Genomic DNA, 17,881 nt, shown 5'->3' on the forward strand with positions numbered 1-17,881 from the left:
GTTTCTTGAAGTTGCTGATGTGATTATGCTGGTGACGAGGCATTGGCTACCCTATGAGTGTCATAGTGATTCCTGCTAGTTGCTCACCCAAATACACATTTTTTTGATACTTTGGCCAGTCTGCCTCAAGTGACACACCACTAGCTGTGTATCTTATGAGAAGCTTCGTTACCTTTGCAAGCGGTTTCTTGAAGTTGGTGATGGGATTATGTTGACGACGAGGCATTGGCTACCTTAAGAGAGTCATAGTGCTTCCTGCCAGTTGCTCACCCAAATACACATTTTGAGATACTGTGGCCAGTCTGCCTGAAGCGATACGCCACTAGTTGTGTATCTTAAGAGAAACATCGTTACTCTTGCCAGCGGTTTCTTGACTTTGTAGCTGTGATTATACTGGTGACGAGATATTGGCTACCCTAAGAGAGTCACAGTGTTTCCTGCCAGTTGCTCACCCAAATACACATTTTTTAGATACTGTTTCCAGTGTGCCTGAAGCGATACGCCACTAGTAGTGTATCTTAAGAGAAACATCGTTACTTTTGCCAGGGGTTTCTAGAAGTTGCTGATATGATTCTGCTGGTGACGAGGCATTGGCTACCTCAAGAGAGTCATAGAGATTCCTACCAGTTCTTCACCCAAATACACATTTTTTTAGATACTCTTTCCAGTCTGCCTGATAGCTACGCCACTAGTTGTGTCTCTTAAGAGTCATTGTAACTTTTGCCAGGGGTTTCTTGAAGTTGCTGATGGGATTATGATGGTGACGAGGCATTGGCTACCCTATGAGTGTCATAGTGATTCCTGCTAGTTGCTCACCCAAATACACATTTTTTTGATACTTTGGCCAGTCTGCCTCAAGTGACACCCCACTAGCTGTGTATCTTATGAGAAGCTTCGTTACCTTTGCAAGCGGTTTCTTGAAGTTGGTGATGGGATTTTGTTGGCGACGAGGCATTGGCTACCTTAAGAGAGTCATAGTGCTTCCTGCCAGTTGCTCACCCAAATACACATTTTGAGATACTGTGGCCAGTCTGCCTGAAGCGATACGCCACTAGTTGTGTATCTTAAGAGAAACATCGTTACTCTTTCCAGCGGTTTCTTGACTTTGAAGCTGTGATTATCCTGGTGACGAGATATTGGCTACCCTAAGAGAGTCACAGTGTTTCCTGCCAGTTGCTCACCCAAATACACATTTTTTAGATACTGTTTCGTGTGCCTGAAGCGATACGCCACTAGTTGTGTATCTTAAGAGAAACATCGTTACTTTTGAAAGGAGTTTCTAGAAGTTGCTGATTAGATTCTACTGGTGACGAGGCATTGGCTACCTCAAGAGAGTCATAGAGATTCCTGCCAGTTCTTCACCCAAATACACATTTTTTAGATACTCTTTCCAGTCTGCCTGATAGCTACGCCACTAGTTGTGTATCTTAAGAGTCATTGTAACTTTTGCCAGAGGTTTCTTGAAGTTGCTGATGTGATTATGCTGGTGACGAGGCATTGGCTACCCTATGAGTGTCATAGTGATTCCTGCTAGTTGCTCACCCAAAATACACATTTTTTTGATACTTTGGCCAGTCTGCCTCAAGTGACACCCCACTAGCTGTGTATCTTATGAGAAGCTTCGTTACCTTTGCAAGCGGTTTCTTGAAGTTGGTGATGGGATTATGTTGGCGACGAGGCATTGGCTACCTTAAGAGAGTCATAGTGCTTCCTGCCAGTTGCTCACCCAAATACACATTTTTTAGATACTGTTTCCAGTGTGCCTGAAGCGATACGCCACTAGTTGTGTATCTTAAGAGAAACATCGTTACTTTTGAAAGGGGTTTCTAGAAGTTGCTGATTTGATTCTACTGGTGACGAGGCATTGGCTTCCTCAAGAGAGTCATAGAGATTCCTGCCAGTTCTTCACCCAAATACACATTTTTTAGATACTCTTTCCAGTCTGCCTGATATCTACGCCACTAGTTGTGTATCTTAAGAGTCATTGTAACTTTTGCCAGGGGTTTCTTGAAGTTGCTGATGGGATTATGCTGGTGACGAGGCATTGGCTACCCTATGAGTGTCACAGTGATTCCTGCTAGTTGCTCACCCAAATACACATTTTTTTGATACTTTGGCCAGTCTGCCTCAAGTGACACCCCACTAGCTGTGTATCTTATGAGAAGCTTCGTTACCTTTGCAATCGGTTTCTTGAAGTTGGTGATGGGATTATGTTGGTGACGAGGCATTGGCTACCTTAAGAGAGTCATAGTGCTTCCTGCCAGTTGCTCACCCAAATACACATTTTGAGATACTGTGGCCAGTCTGCCTGAAGCGATACGCCACTAGTTGTGTATCTTAAGAGAAACATCGTTACTCTTGCCAGCGGTTTCTTGACTTTGTAGCTGTGATTATACTGGTGACGAGATATTGGCTACCCTAAGAGAGTCACAGTGTTTCCTGCCAGTTGCTCACCCAAATACACATTTTTTAGATACTGTTTCTAGTGTGCCTGAAGCGATACGCCACTAGTTGTGTATCTTAAGAGAAACATCGTTACTTTTGCCAGGGGTTTCTAGAAGTTGCTGATTTGATTCTGCTGGTGACGAGGCATTGGCTACCTCAAGAGAGTCATAGAGATTCCTACCAGTTCTTCACCCAAATACACATTTTTTAGATACTCTTTCCAGTCTGCCTGATAGCTACGCCACTAGTTGTGTATCTTAAGAGTCATTGTAACTTTTGCCAGGGGTTTCTTGAAGTTGCTGATGTGATTATGCTGGTGACGAGGCATTGGCTACCCTATGAGTGTCATAGTGATTCCTGCTAGTTGCTCACCCAAATACACATTTTTTTGATACTTTGGCCAGTCTGCCTCAAGTGACACACCACTAGCTGTGTATCTTATGAGAAGCTTCGTTACCTTTGCAAGCGGTTTCTTGAAGTTGGTGATGGGATTATGTTGACGACGAGGCATTGGCTACCTTAAGAGAGTCATAGTGCTTCCTGCCAGTTGCTCACCCAAATACACATTTTGAGATACTGTGGCCAGTCTGCCTGAAGCGATACGCCACTAGTTGTGTATCTTAAGAGAAACATCGTTACTCTTGCCAGCGGTTTCTTGACTTTGTAGCTGTGATTATACTGGTGACGAGATATTGGCTACCCTAAGAGAGTCACAGTGTTTCCTGCCAGTTGCTCACCCAAATACACATTTTTTAGATACTGTTTCCAGTGTGCCTGAAGCGATACGCCACTAGTAGTGTATCTTAAGAGAAACATCGTTACTTTTGCCAGGGGTTTCTAGAAGTTGCTGATATGATTCTGCTGGTGACGAGGCATTGGCTACCTCAAGAGAGTCATAGAGATTCCTACCAGTTCTTCACCCAAATACACATTTTTTAGATACTCTTTCCAGTCTGCCTGATAGCTACGCCACTAGTTGTGTCTCTTAAGAGTCATTGTAACTTTTGCCAGGGGTTTCTTGAAGTTGCTGATGGGATTATGCTGGTGACGAGGCATTGGCTACCCTATGAGTGTCATAGTGATTCCTGCTAGTTGCTCACCCAAATACACATTTTTTTGATACTTTGGCCAGTCTGCCTCAAGTGACACCCCACTAGCTGTGTATCTTATGAGAAGCTTCGTTACCTTTGCAAGCGGTTTCTTGAAGTTGGTGATGGGATTTTGTTGGCGACGAGGCATTGGCTACCTTAAGAGAGTCATAGTGCTTCCTGCCAGTTGCTCACCCAAATACACATTTTGAGATACTGTGGCCAGTCTGCCTGAAGCGATACGCCACTAGTTGTGTATCTTAAGAGAAACATCGTTACTCTTGCCAGCGGTTTCTTGACTTTGAAGCTGTGATTATACTGGTGACGAGATATTGGCTACCCTAAGAGAGTCACAGTGTTTCCTGCCAGTTGCTCACCCAAATACACATTTTTTAGATACTGTTTCCAGTGTGCCTGAAGCGATACGCCACTAGTTGTGTATCTTAAGAGAAACATCGTTACTTTTGAAAGGGGTTTCTAGAAGTTGCTGATTTGATTCTACTGGTGACGAGGCATTGGCTACCTCAAGAGAGTCATAGAGATTCCTGCCAGTTCTTCACCCAAATACACATTTTTTAGATACTCTTTCCAGTCTGCCTGATAGCTACGCCACTAGTTGTGTATCTTAAGAGTCATTGTAACTTTTGCCAGGGGTTTCTTGAAGTTGCTGATGTGATTATGCTGGTGACGAGGCATTGGCTACCCTATGAGTGTCATAGTGATTCCTGCTAGTTGCTCACCCAAATACACATTTTTTTGATACTTTGGCCAGTCTGCCTCAAGTGACACCCCACTAGCTGTGTATCTTATGAGAAGCTTCGTTACCTTTGCAATCGGTTTCTTGAAGTTGGTGATGGGATTATGTTGGTGACGAGGCATTGGCTACCTTAAGAGAGTCATAGTGCTTCCTGCCAGTTGCTCACCCAAATACACATTTTGAGATACTGTGGCCAGTCTGCCTGAAGCGATACGCCACTAGTTGTGTATCTTAAGAGAAACATCGTTACTCTTGCCAGCGGTTTCTTGACTTTGTAGCTGTGATTATACTGGTGACGAGATATTGGCTACCCTAAGAGAGTCACAGTGTTTCCTGCCAGTTGCTCACCCAAATACACATTTTTTAGATACTGTTTCCAGTGTGCCTGAAGCGATACGCCACTAGTAGTGTATCTTAAGAGAAACATCGTTACTTTTGCCAGGGGTTTCTAGAAGTTGCTGATATGATTCTGCTGGTGACGAGGCATTGGCTACCTCAAGAGAGTCATAGAGATTCCTACCAGTTCTTCACCCAAATACACATTTTTTAGATACTCTTTCCAGTCTGCCTGATAGCTACGCCACTAGTTGTGTCTCTTAAGAGTCATTGTAACTTTTGCCAGGGGTTTCTTGAAGTTGCTGATGGGATTATGCTGGTGACGAGGCATTGGCTACCCTATGAGTGTCATAGTGATTCCTGCTAGTTGCTCACCCAAATACACATTTTTTTGATACTTTGGCCAGTCTGCCTCAAGTGACACCCCACTAGCTGTGTATCTTATGAAAAGCTTCGTTACCTTTGCAAGCGGTTTCTTGAAGTTGGTGATGGGATTTTGTTGGCGACGAGGCATTGGCTACCTTAAGAGAGTCATAGTGCTTCCTGCCAGTTGCTCACCCAAATACACATTTTGAGATACTGTGGCCAGTCTGCCTGAAGCGATACGCCACTAGTTGTGTATCTTAAGAGAAACATCGTTACTCTTGCCAGCGGTTTCTTGACTTTGAAGCTGTGATTATACTGGTGACGAGATATTGGCTACCCTAAGAGAGTCACAGTGTTTCCTGCCAGTTGCTCACCCAAATACACATTTTTTAGATACTGTTTCCAGTGTGCCTGAAGCGATACGCCACTAGTTGTGTATCTTAAGAGAAACATCGTTACTTTTGAAAGGGGTTTCTAGAAGTTGCTGATTTGATTCTACTGGTGACGAGGCATTGGCTACCTCAAGAGAGTCATAGAGATTCCTGCCAGTTCTTCACCCAAATACACATTTTTTAGATACTCTTTCCAGTCTGCCTGATAGCTACGCCACTAGTTGTGTATCTTAAGAGTCATTGTAACTTTTGCCAGGGGTTTCTTGAAGTTGGTGATGTGATTATGCTGGTGACGAGGCATTGGCTACCCTATGAGTGTCATAGTGATTCCTGCTAGTTGCTCACCCAAATACACATTTTTTTGATACTTTGGCCAGTCTGCCTCAAGTGACACCCCACTAGCTGTGTATCTTATGAGAAGCTTCGTTACCTTTGCAAGCGGTTTCTTGAAGTTGGTGATGGGATTATGTTGGCGACGAGGCATTGGCTACCTTAAGAGAGTCATAGTGCTTCCTGCCAGTTGCTCACCCAAATACACATTTTGAGATACTGTGGCCAGTCTGCCTGAAGCGATACGCCACTAGTTGTGTATCTTAAGAGAAACATCGTTACTCTTGCCAGCGGTTTCTTGACTTTGAAGCTGTGATTATACTGGTGACGAGATATTGGCTACCCTAAGAGAGTCACAGTGTTTCCTGCCAGTTGCTCACCCAAATACACATTTTTTAGATACTGTTTCCAGTGTGCCTGAGGCGATACGCCACTAGTTGTGTATCTTAAGAGAAACATCGTTACTTTTGCCAGGGGTTTCTAGCAGTTGCTGATTTGATTCTGCTGGTGACGAGGCATTGGCTACCTCAAGAGAGTCATAGAGATTCCTGCCAGTTCTTCACCCAAATACACATTTTTTAGATACTCTTTCCAGTCTGCCTGATAGCTACGCCACTAGTTGTGTATCTTAGAAGTCATTGTAACTTTTGCCAGGGGTTTCTTGAAGTTGCTGATGTGATTATGCTGGTGACGAGGCATTGGCTACCCTATGAGTGTCATAGTGATTCCTGCTAGTTGCTCACCCAAATACACATTTTTTTGATACTTTGGCCAGTCTGCCTCAAGTGGCACCCCACTAGCTGTGTATCTTATGAGAAGCTTCGTTACCTTTGCAAGCGGTTTCTTGAAGTTGGTGATGGGATTATGTTGGCGACGAGGCATTGGCTACCTTAAGAGAGTCATAGTGCTTCCTGCCAGTTGCTCACCCAAATACACATTTTGAGATACTGTGGTCAGTCTGCCTGAAGCGATACGCCACTAGTTGTGTATCTTAAGAGAAACATCGTTACTCTTGCCAGCGGTTTCTTGACTTTGAAGCTGTGATTATACTGGTGACGAGATATTGGCTACCCTAAGAGAGTCACAGTGTTTCCTGCCAGTTGCTCACCCAAATACACATTTTTTAGATACTGTTTCCAGTGTGCCTGAGGCGATACGCCACTAGTTGTGTATCTTAAGAGAAACATCGTTACTTTTGCCAGGGGTTTCTAGCAGTTGCTGATTTGATTCTGCTGGTGACGAGGCATTGGCTACCTCAAGAGAGTCATAGAGATTCCTGCCAGTTCTTCACCCAAATACACATTTTTTAGATACTCTTTCCAGTCTGCCTGATAGCTACGCCACTAGTTGTGTATCTTAAGAGTCATTGTAACTTTTGCCAGGGGTTTCTTGAAGTTGCTGATGTGATTATGCTGGTGACGAGGCATTGGCTACCCTATGAGTGTCATAGTGATTCCTGCTAGTTGCTCACCCAAATACACATTTTTTTGATACTTTGGCCAGTCTGCCTCAAGTGGCACCCCACTAGCTGTGTATCTTATGAGAAGCTTCGTTACCTTTGCAAGCGGTTTCTTGAAGTCGGTGATGGGATTATGTTGGCGACGAGGCATTGGCTACCTTAAGAGAGTCATAGTGCTTCCTGCCAGTTGCTCACCCAAATACACATTTTGAGATACTGTGGCCAGTCTGCCTGAAGCGATACGCCACTAGTTGTGTATCTTAAGAGAAACATCGTTACTCTTGCCAGCGGTTTCTTGACTTTGAAGCTGTGATTATACTGGTGACGAGATATTGGCTACCCTAAGAGAGTCATAGTGTTTCCTGCCAGTTGCTCACCCAAATACACATTTTTTAGATACTGTTTCCAGTGTGCCTGAAGCGATACGCCACTAGTTGTGTATCTTAAGAGAAACATCGTTACTTTTGAAAGGGGTTTCTAGAAGTTGCTGATTTGATTCTACTGGTGACGAGGCATTGGCTACCTCAAGAGAGTCATAGAGATTCCTGCCAGTTCTTCACCCAAATACACATTTTTTAGATACTCTTTCCAGTCTGCCTGATAGCTACGCCACTAGTTGTGTATCTTAAGAGTCATTGTAACTTTTGCCAGGGGTTTCTTGAAGTTGGTGATGTGATTATGCTGGTGACGAGGCATTGGCTACCCTATGAGTGTCATAGTGATTCCTGCTAGTTGCTCACCCAAATAAACATTTTTTTGATACTTTGGCCAGTCTGCCTCAAGTGACACCCCACTAGCTGTGTATCTTATGAGAAGCTTCGTTACCTTTGCAAGCGGTTTCTTGAAGTTGGTGATGGGATTATGTTGGCGACGAGGCATTGGCTACCTTAAGAGAGTCATAGTGCTTCCTGCCAGTTGCTCACCCAAATACACATTTTGAGATACTGTGGCCAGTCTGCCTGAAGCGATACGCCACTAGTTGTGTATCTTAAGAGAAACATCGTTACTCTTACCAGCGGTTTCTTGACTTTGAAGCTGTGATTATACTGGTGACGAGATATTGGCTACCCTAAGAGAGTCACAGTGTTTCCTGCCAGTTGCTCACCCAAATACACATTTTTTAGATACTGTTTCCAGTGTGCCTGAGGCGATACGCCACTAGTTGTGTATCTTAAGAGAAACATCGTTACTTTTGCCAGGGGTTTCTAGCAGTTGCTGATTTGATTCTGCTGGTGACGAGGCATTGGCTACCTCAAGAGAGTCATAGAGATTCCTGCCAGTTCTTCACCCAAATACACATTTTTTAGATACTCTTTCCAGTCTGCCTGATAGCTACGCCACTAGTTGTGTATCTTAAGAGTCATTGTAACTTTTGCCAGGGGTTTCTTGAAGTTGCTGATGTGATTATGCTGGTGACGAGGCATTGGCTACCCTATGAGTGTCATAGTGATTCCTGCTAGTTGCTCACCCAAATACACATTTTTTTGATACTTTGGCCAGTCTGCCTCAAGTGGCACCCCACTAGCTGTGTATCTTATGAGAAGCTTCGTTACCTTTGCAAGCGGTTTCTTGAAGTTGGTGATGGGATTATGTTGGCGACGAGGCATTGGCTACCTTAAGAGAGTCATAGTGCTTCCTGCCAGTTGCTCACCCAAATACACATTTTGAGATACTGTGGCCAGTCTGCCTGAAGCGATACGCCACTAGTTGTGTATCTTAAGAGAAACATCGTTACTCTTGCCAGCGGTTTCTTGACTTTGAAGCTGTGATTATACTGGTGACGAGATATTGGCTACCCTAAGAGAGTCATAGTGTTTCCTGCCAGTTGCTCACCCAAATACACATTTTTTAGATACTGTTTCCAGTGTGCCTGAAGCGATACGCCACTAGTTGTGTATCTTAAGAGAAACATCGTTACTTTTGAAAGGGGTTTCTAGAAGTTGCTGATTTGATTCTACTGGTGACGAGGCATTGGCTACCTCAAGAGGGTCATAGAGATTCCTGCCAGTTCTTCACACAAATACACATTTTTTAGATACTCTTTCCAGTCTGCCTGATAGCTACGCCACTAGTTGTGTATCTTAAGAGTCATTGTAACTTTTGCCAGGGGTTTCTTGTAGTTGCTGATGTGATTATGCTGGTGACGAGGCATTGGCTACCCTATGAGTGTCATAGTGATTCCTGCTAGTTGCTCACCCAAATACACATTTTTTTATACTTTGGCCAGTCTGCCTCAAGTGACACCCCACTAGCTGTGTATCTTATGAGAAGCTTCGTGACCTTTGCAAGCGGTTTCTTGAAGTTGGTGATGGGATTATGTTGGCGACGAGGCATTGGCTACCTTAAGAGAGTCATAGTGCTTCCTGCCAGTTGCTCACCAAAATACACATTTTGAGATACTGTGGCCAGTCTGCCTGAAGCGATACGCCACTAGTTGTGTATCTTAAGAGAAACATCGTTACTCTTGCCAGCGGTTTCTTGACTTTGAAGCTGTGATTATACTGGTGACGAGATATTGGCTACCCTAAGAGAGTCATAGTGTTTCCTGCCAGTTGCTCACCCAAATACACATTTTTAGATACTGTTTCCAGTGTGCCTGAAGCGATACGCCACTAGTTGTGTATCTTAAGAGAAACATCGTTACTTTTGAAAGGGGTTTCTAGAAGTTGCTGATTTGATTCTACTGGTGACGAGGCATTGGCTACCTCAAGAGGGTCATAGAGATTCCTGCCAGTTCTTCACCCAAATACACATTTTTTAGATACTCTTTCCAGTCTGCCTGATAGCTACGCCACTAGTTGTGTATCTTAAGAGTCATTGTAACTTTTGCCAGGGGTTTCTTGAAGTTGCTGATGTGATTATGCTGGTGACGAGGCATTGGCTACCCTATGAGTGTCATAGTGATTCCTGCTAGTTGCTCACCCAAATACACATTTTTTGATACTTTGGCCAGTCTGCCTCAAGTGACACCCCACTAGCTGTGTATCTTATGAGAAGCTTCGTTACCTTTGCAAGCGGTTTCTTGAAGTTGGTGATGGGATTATGTTGGCGACGAGGCATTGGCTACCTTAAGAGAGTCATAGTGCTTCCTGCCAGTTGCTCACCCAAATACACATTTCGAGATACTGTGGCCAGTCTGCCTGAAGCGATACGCCACTAGTTGTGTATCTTAAGAGAAACATCGTTACTCTTGCCAGCGGTTTCTTGACTTTGAAGCTGTGATTATACTGGTGACGAGATATTGGCTACCCTAAGAGAGTCATAGTGTTTCCTGACAGTTGCTCACCCAAATACACATTTTTTAGATACTGTTTCCAGTGTGCCTGAGGCGATACGCCACTAGTTGTGTATCTTAAGAGAAACATCGTTACTTTTGCCAGGGGTTTCTAGCAGTTGCTGATTTGATTCTGCTGGTGACGAAGCATTGGCTACCTCAAGAGAGTCATAGAGATTCCTGCCAGTTCTTCACCCAAATACACATTTTTTAGATACTCTTTCCAGTCTGCCTGATAGCTACGCCACTAGTTGTGTATCTTAAGAGTCATTGTAACTTTTGCCAGGGGTTTCTTGAAGTTGCTGATGTGATTATGCTGGTGACGAGGCATTGGCTACCCTATGAGTGTCATAGTGATTCCTGCTAGTTGCTCACCCAAATACACATTTTTTTGATACTTTGGCCAGTCTGCCTCAAGTGGCACCCTACTAGCTGTGTATCTTATGAGAAGCTTCGTTACCTTTGCAAGCGGTTTCTTGAAGTTGGTGATGGGATTATGTTGGCGACGAGGCATTGGCTACCTTAAGAGAGTCATAGTGCTTCCTGCCAGTTGCTCACCCAAATACACATTTTGAGATACTGTGGCCAGTCTGCCTGAAGCGATACGCCACTAGTTGTGTATCTTAAGAGAAACATCGTTACTCTTGCCAGCGGTTTCTTGACTTTGAAGCTGTGATTATACTGGTGACGAGATATTGGCTACCCTAAGAGAGTCATAGTGTTTCCTGCCAGTTGCTCACCCAAATACACATTTTTTAGATACTGTTTCCAGTGTGCCTGAAGCGATACGCCACTAGTTGTGTATCTTAAGGGAAACGTCGTTACTTTTGAAAGGGGTTTCTAGAAGTTGCTGATTTGATTCTACTGGTGACGAGGCATTGGCTACCTCAAGAGGGTCATAGAGATTCCTGCCAGTTCTTCACCCAAATACACATTTTTTAGATAGTCTTTCCAGTCTGCCTGATAGCTACGCCACTAGTTGTGTATCTTAAGAGTTATTGTAACTTTTGCCAGGGGTTTCTTGAAGTTGCTGATGTGATTATGCTGGTGACGAGGCATTGGCTACCCTATGAGTGTCATAGTGATTCCTGCTAGTTGCTCACCCAAATACACATTTTTTGATACTTTGGCCAGTCTGCCTCAAGTGACACCCCACTAGCTGTGTATCTTATGAGAAGCTTCGTTACCTTTGCAAGCGGTTTCTTGAAGTTGGTGATGGGATTATGTTGGCGACGAGGCATTGGCTACCTTAAGAGAGTCATAGTGCTTCCTGCCAGTTGCTCACCCAAATACACATTTTGAGATACTGTGGCCAGTCTGCCTGAAGCGATACGCCACTAGTTGTGTATCTTAAGAGAAACATCGTTACTCTTGCCAGCGGTTTCTTGACTTTGAAGCTGTGATTATACTGGTGACGAGATATTGGCTACCCTAAGAGAGTCACAGTGTTTCCTGCCAGTTGCTCACCCAAATACACATTTTTTAGATACTGTTTCCAGTGTGCCTGAGGCGATACGCCACTAGTTGTGTATCTTAAGAGAAACATCGTTACTTTTGCCAGGGGTTTCTAGCAGTTGCTGATTTGATTCTGCTGGTGACGAGGCATTGGCTACCTCAAGAGAGTCATAGAGATTCCTGCCAGTTCTTCACCCAAATACACATTTTTTAGATACTGTTTCCAGTCTGCCTGATAGCTACGCCACTAGTTGTGTATCTTAAGAGTCATTGTAACTTTTGCCAGGGGTTTCTTGAAGTTGCTGATGTGATTATGCTGGTGACGAGGCATTGGCTACCCTATGAGTGTCATAGTGATTCCTGCTAGTTGCTCACCCAAATACACATTTTTTTGATACTTTGGCCAGTCTGCCTCAAGTGGCACCCCACTAGCTGTGTATCTTATGAGAAGCTTCGTTACCTTTGCAAGCGGTTTCTTGAAGTTGGTGATGGGATTATGTTGGCGACGAGGCATTGGCTACCTTAAGAGAGTCATAGTGCTTCCTGCCAGTTGCTCACCCAAATACACATTTTGAGATACTGTGGCCAGTCTGCCTGAAGCGATACGCCACTAGTTGTGTATCTTAAGAGAAACATCGTTACTCTTGCCAGCGGTTTCTTGACTTTGAAGCTGTGATTATACTGGTGACGAGATATTAGCTACCCTAAGAGAGTCATAGTGTTTCCTGCCAGTTGCTCACCCAAATACACATTTTTTAGATACTGTTTCCAGTGTGCCTGAAGCGATACGCCACTAGTTGTGTATCTTAAGAGAAACATCGTTACTTTTGAAAGGGGTTTCTAGAAGTTGCTGATTTGATTCTACTGGTGACGAGGCATTGGCTACCTCAAGAGGGTCATAGAGATTCCTGCCAGTTCTTCACCCAAATACACATTTTTTAGATACTCTTTCCAGTCTGCCTGATAGCTACGCCACTAGTTGTGTATCTTAAGAGTCATTGTAACTTTTGCCAGGGGTTTCTTGAAGTTGCTGATGTGATTATGCTGGTGACGAGGCATTGGCTACCCTATGAGTGTCATAGTGATTCCTGCTAGTTGCTCACCCAAATACACATTTTTTGATACTTTGGCCAGTCTGCCTCAAGTGACACCCCACTAGCTGTGTATCTTATGAGAAGCTTCGTTACCTTTGCAAGCGGTTTCTTGAAGTTGGTGATGGGATTATGTTGGCGACGATGCATTGGCTACCTTAAGAGAGTCATAGTGCTTCCTGCCAGTTGCTCACCCAAATACACATTTTGAGATACTGTGGCCAGTCTGCCTGAAGCGATACGCCACTAGTTGTGTATCTTAAGAGAAACATCGTTACTCTTGCCAGCGGTTTCTTGACTTTGAAGCTGTGATTATACTGGTGACGAGATATTGGCTACCCTAAGAGAGTCATAGTGTTTCCTGACAGTTGCTCACCCAAATACACATTTTTTAGATACTGTTTCCAGTGTGCCTGAAGCGATACGCCACTAGTTGTGTATCTTAAGAGAAACATCGTTACTTTTGAAAGGGGTTTCTAGAAGTTGCTGATATGATTCTACTGGTGACGAGGCATTGGCTACCTCAAGAGAGTCATAGAGATTCCTTCCAGTTCTTCACCCAAATACACATTTTTTAGATACTCTTTCCAGTCTGCCTGATAGCTACGCCACTAGTTGTGTATCTTAAGAGTCATTGTAACTTTTGCCAGGGGTTTCTTGAAGTTGCTGATGGGATTATGCTGGTGACGAGGCATTGGCTACCCTATGAGTGTCATAGTAATTCCTGCTAGTTGCTCACCCTAATACACATTTTTTTGATACTTTGGCCAGTCTGCCTCAAGTGACACCCCACTAGCTGTGTATCTTATGAGAAGCTTCGTTACCTTTTCAAGCGGTTTCTTGAAGTTGGTGATGGGATTATGTTGGCGACGAGGCATTGGCTACCTTAAGAGAGTCATAGTGCTTCCTGCCAGTTGCTCACCCAAATACACATTTTGAGATACTGTGGCCAGTCTGCCTGAAGCGATACGCCACTAGTTGTGTATCTTAAGAGAAACATCGCTACTCTTGCCAGCGGTTTCTTGACTTTGAAGCTGTGATTATACTGGTGACGAGATATTGGCTACCCTAAGAGAGTCATAGTGTTTCCTGACAGTTGCTCACCCAAATACACATTTTTTAGATACTGTTTCCAGTGTGCCTGAGGCGATACGCCACTAGTTGTGTATCTTAAGAGAAACATCGTTACTTTTGCCAGGGGTTTCTAGCAGTTGCTGATTTGATTCTGCTGGTGGCGAAGCATTGGCTACCTCAAGAGAGTCATAGAGATTCCTGCCAGTTCTTCACCCAAATACACATTTTTTAGATACTCTTTCCAGTCTGCCTGATAGCTACGCCACTAGTTGTGTATCTTAAGAGTCATTGTAACTTTTGCCAGGGGTTTCTTGAAGTTGCTGATGTGATTATGCTGGTGACGAGGCATTGGCTACCCTATGAGTGTCATAGTGATTCCTGCTAGTTGCTCACCCAAATACACATTTTTTTGATACTTTGGCCAGTCTGCCTCAAGTGGCACCCTACTAGCTGTGTATCTTATGAGAAGCTTCGTTACCTTTGCAAGCGGTTTCTTGAAGTTGGTGATGGGATTATGTTGGCGACGAGGCATTGGCTACCTTAAGAGAGTCATAGTGCTTCCTGCCAGTTGCTCACCCAAATACACATTTTGAGATACTGTGGCCAGTCTGCCTGAAGCGATACGCCACTAGTTGTGTATCTTAAGAGAAACATCGTTACTCTTGCCAGCGGTTTCTTGACTTTGAAGCTGTGATTATACTGGTGACGAGATATTGGCTACCCTAAGAGAGTCATAGTGTTTCCTGCCAGTTGCTCACCCAAATACACATTTTTTAGATACTGTTTCCAGTGTGCCTGAAGCGATACGCCACTAGTTGTGTATCTTAAGGGAAACATCGTTACTTTTGAAAGGGGTTTCTAGAAGTTGCTGATTTGATTCTACTGGTGACGAGGCATTGGCTACCTCAAGAGGGTCATAGAGATTCCTGCCAGTTCTTCACCCAAATACACATTTTTTAGATAGTCTTTCCAGTCTGCCTGATAGCTACGCCACTAGTTGTGTATCTTAAGAGTTATTGTAACTTTTGCCAGGGGTTTCTTGAAGTTGCTGATGTGATTATGCTGGTGACGAGGCATTGGCTACCCTATGAGTGTCATAGTGATTCCTGCTAGTTGCTCACCCAAATACACATTTTTTGATACCTTGGCCAGTCTGCCTCAAGTGACACCCCACTAGCTGTGTATCTTATGAGAAGCTTCGTTACCTTTGCAAGCGGTTTCTTGAAGTTGGTGATGGGATTATGTTGGCGACGAGGCATTGGCTACCTTAAGAGAGTCATAGTGCTTCCTGCCAGTTGCTCACCCAAATACACATTTTGAGATACTGTGGCCAGTCTGCCTGAAGCGATACGCCACTAGTTGTGTATCTTAAGAGAAACATCGTTACTCTTGCCAGCGGTTTCTTGACTTTGAAGCTGTGATTATACTGGTGACGAGATATTGGCTACCCTAAGAGAGTCACAGTGTTTCCTGCCAGTTGCTCACCCAAATACACATTTTTTAGATACTGTTTCCAGTGTGCCTGAGGCGATACGCCACTAGTTGTGTATCTTAAGAGAAACATCGTTACTTTTGCCAGGGGTTTCTAGCAGTTGCTGATTTGATTCTGCTGGTGACGAGGCATTGGCTACCTCAAGAGAGTCATAGAGATTCCTGCCAGTTCTTCACCCAAATACACATTTTTTAGATACTCTTTCCAGTCTGCCTGATAGCTACGCCACTAGTTGTGTATCTTAAGAGTCATTGTAACTTTTGCCAGGGGTTTCTTGAAGTTGCTGATGTGATTATGCTGGTGACGAGGCATTGGCTACCCTATGAGTGTCATAGTGATTCCTGCTAGTTGCTCACCCAAATACACATTTTTTTGATACTTTGGCCAGTCTGCCTCAAGTGGCACCCCACTAGCTGTGTATCTTATGAGAAGCTTCGTTACCTTTGCAAGCGGTATCTTGAAGTTGGTGATGGGATTATGTTGGCGACGAGGCATTGGCTACCTTAAGAGAGTCATAGTGCTTCCTGCCAGTTGCTCACCCAAATACACATTTTGAGATACTGTGGCCAGTCTGCCTGAAGCGATACGCCACTAGTTGTGTATCTTAAGAGAAACATCGTTACTCTTGCCAGCGGTTTCTTGACTTTGAAGCTGTGATTATACTGGTGACGAGATATTAGCTACCCTAAGAGAGTCATAGTGTTTCCTGCCAGTTGCTCACACAAATACACATTTTTTAGATACTGTTTCCAGTGTGCCTGAAGCGATACGCCACTAGTTGTCTATCTTAAGAGAAACATCGTTACTTTTGAAAGGGGTTTCTAGAAGTTGCTGATTTGATTCTACTGGTGACGAGGCATTGGCTACCTCAAGAGGGTCATAGAGATTCCTGCCAGTTCTTCACCCAAATACACATTTTTTAGATACTCTTTCCAGTCTGCCTGATAGCTACGCCACTAGTTGTGTATCTTAAGAGTCATTGTAACTTTTGCCAGGGGTTTCTTGAAGTTGCTGATGTGATTATGCTGGTGACGAGGCATTGGCTACCCTATGAGTGTCATAGTGATTCCTGCTAGTTGCTCACCCAAATACACATTTTTTGATACTTTGGCCAGTCTGCCTCAAGTGACACCCCACTAGCTGTGTATCTTATGAGAAGCTTCGTTACCTTTGCAAGCGGTTTCTTGAAGTTGGTGATGGGATTATGTTGGCGACGATGCATTGGCTACCTTAAGAGAGTCATAGTGCTTCCTGCCAGTTGCTCACCCAAATACACATTTTGAGATACTGTGGCCAGTCTGCCTGAAGCGATACGCCACTAGTTGTGTATCTTAAGAGAAACATCGTTACTCTTGCCAGCGGTTTCTTGACTTTGAAGCTGTGATTATACTGGTGACGAGATATTGGCTACCCTAAGAGAGTCATAGTGTTTCCTGACAGTTGCTCACCCAAATACACATTTTTTAGATACTGTTTCCAGTGTGCCTGAAGCGATACGCCACTAGTTGTGTATCTTAAGAGAAACATCGTTACTTTTGAAAGGGGTTTCTAGAAGTTGCTGATATGATTCTACTGGTGACGAGGCATTGGCTACCTCAAGAGAGTCATAGAGATTCCTTCCAGTTCTTCACCCAAATACACATTTTTTAGATACTCTTTCCAGTCTGCCTGATAGCTACGCCACTAGTTGTGTATCTTAAGAGTCATTGTAACTTTTGCCAGGGGTTTCTTGAAGTTGCTGATGGGATTATGCTGGTGACGAGGCATTGGCTACCCTATGAGTGTCATAGTGATTCCTGCTAGTTGCTCACCCTAATACACATTTTTTTGATACTTTGGCCAGTCTGCCTCAAGTGACACCCCACTAGCTGTGTATCTTATGAGAAGCTTCGTTACCTTTTCAAGCGGTTTCTTGAAGTTGGTGATGGGATTATGTTGGCGACGAGGCATTGGCTACCTTAAGAGAGTCATAGTGCTTCCTGCCAGTTGCTCACCCAAATACACATTTTGAGATACTGTGGCCAGTCTGCCTGAAGCGATACGCCACTAGTTGTGTATCTTAAGAGAAACATCGTTACTCTTGCCAGCGGTTTCTTGACTTTGAAGCTGTGATTATACTGGTGACGAGATATTGGCTACCCTAAGAGAGTCACAGTGTTTCCTGCCAGTTGCTCACCCAAATACACATTTTTTAGATACTGTTTCCAGTGTGCCTGAGGCGATACGCCACTAGTTGTGTATCTTAAGAGAAACATCGTTACTTTTGCCAGAGGTTTCTAGCAGTTGCTGATTTGATTCTGCTGTTGACGAGGCATTGGCTAC

The sequence above is a fragment of the Schistocerca nitens genome, chromosome 3 (genome assembly GCF_023898315.1).
Source record: "Schistocerca nitens isolate TAMUIC-IGC-003100 chromosome 3, iqSchNite1.1, whole genome shotgun sequence".
NCBI lineage: Eukaryota > Metazoa > Arthropoda > Insecta > Orthoptera > Acrididae > Schistocerca > Schistocerca nitens.